Here is a 1,983-nt window from a genome sequence, read left to right on the forward strand (position 1 = left end):
ATTTACATAGATTAGGGGAACAATGTCTGAGTATAACATACTGGTTTGCCAAGTAGGTTCTGAGCCTTAGGCGAAAGACAGTGTTTGGGGTAAATGCACAGTACATTAACATAGCTTAAGACAAACATTTCCATAAGAAAAATGCATTGGTTAACTCAAAGTTTGAGAGTAGTTAACTTCAGCTGAAACCAGGTGTCATGGCAACACAGTATTTTAAGAGAAACCTCTCAAATTTGTATAGAGAAGGGAAAAAATATCGCTAGTTTGTTTTTTCCTGCCGCTTAAGAGAGATAAAATGTTTGACACTTGCAGCCTATTTCCTCCATTTGGAGACCCCTGGCCTTCCTGCCTGTTGCCCTCTCTCAAAAACGTGCTCAGTGTTATACATGATTTCAAGTTATGAGTCCTTCATGAAAATATTATTAGAAGACTATTTAAGCAAAATAATCACTGATGGTATAAACAGCAGCAGAAGTTCTGCTGAGCAGTAGATCTATTTAAACCTCAGATTAAAGATAAAACTCCTGAAGAATTTATGGTAATAAAACACAATGGAAATGCTGCAATGGAAATACGGAAATAAGATAACTTTTTAGAGTAGACTGGTGAAACTAAAATAATGAGATACCACTACACACTTATTGGAATGGTCAAATACAAAAATCTGACAAACCAATTACTGGCAAAGATGAGGAACCACAGGAACTCTCATTCCTTGTTAGTGGGATTGCAAAATGGTAGAATCACTTTGGAAGCAATTTCTTACAGAGCTAAACATTGTCATACCACATGATCTATCAATTACACTCCTAGACTGCTCATCAAATGATTTGCTAGTTAATACCCACACAAAAACATGCACATGAATTTTATAACAGCTTAATTCATACTCTCTCTCTCTCACCCACAAATTGGAAGCAACCAAAGTGTCCTTTAGTAGACGACTGGGTAAACAAACTTTGGTACATCAACATAGCAGAATATTATTCAAGAATAAAAAGAAATTAGCTAGCAAATCACAAAAAGAGATGGATGAAATCTGAATGAATGTTATAAAGTAAAATAAGCTAGTCTGGAAAAGGTTATACACTGCATGCTGCCAATTATACGACACTCTGGAAAAGGTCAAACTGTAGAGCAAATAAAAAATATCAGAGGCTTTTTTCTTTTGCTTCAGAATAGTTTTATTAGTTTGGATAAGGTATGTCAACAATCAACAATTCCTCTCCTACTCTGACATACAAATCCACTCAATCGGAGTCTTCGTCGCACCAGAGTTCATACAGTGTAATGTTATTGTGTGCATCTGCAGGAACCTCGACATTGGGAGCATTGAGGTTACTGCAGGTTGCCGTGGCAAGTTTCAGATTCCGCACCCTGGACACAAATTTCACAAGGTCCATCTCCAGCTGGGTTAAGGTGGCAAACATATAGTCTTTGTCTGGGGAAGCATTTTTCTTTTTCTGTCCCGGAGAGCCAAATGAACCGCCCTGACAGGCAGGAGGAGTCTGCACATTACTCTCACCACTCTCTCCCATCAACTTCACTGTCACATACATGAGCACAATGAAGAAAAGCCAGGGAAACATGATCTTAAGCCAGTCTCGGGCATGCTCTGGTTGATTTTGCTGAATTAGACTGTATCCTCCGCAGAGCATCTTCCCCTGGATTTCTTCGGCTCTCTCTCTCAGAGAAGTAAACATTAAGGCGCAGACACAGGTAACACCCGTGGAAAAGCACAGGAACCATTTGATGGACCACATGTGAGCCGAGAGGAAACAGCTCCTGGTGCGCTGGTTTGCCCTGGCACCTGGAGACTGAGGACCAGCCAGGGCTGGGCCCTTGGTGACGTCATAGAGGGCCCCGCCCCCACCAGAACCCATGTGGCCATTGTGATGACTTCAGGGCCGAGGGTAAGAAGGCTTGCAGGGGTCAACTGGGAGTAGGGCTTAAAGGGAAATAGCGAAATTTCCAGAGGGCAAT

General features: G+C 41.3%; 1 pseudogene; it reads right to left on the reverse strand.

Moving 5' to 3' along the window:
* Window positions 1-1,250: 1,250 nt before the first annotated feature.
* On the reverse strand, window positions 1,251-1,703 carry LOC145535626 (protein FAM209 pseudogene; annotated as a pseudogene).
* Between the last annotated feature and the right edge of the window lie 280 nt (window positions 1,704-1,983).

Source organism: Giraffa tippelskirchi, chromosome X (genome assembly GCF_054371585.1).
Source record: "Giraffa tippelskirchi isolate mGirTip1 chromosome X, T2T-mGirTip1v1.2.pri, whole genome shotgun sequence".
Lineage (NCBI taxonomy): Eukaryota > Metazoa > Chordata > Mammalia > Artiodactyla > Giraffidae > Giraffa > Giraffa tippelskirchi.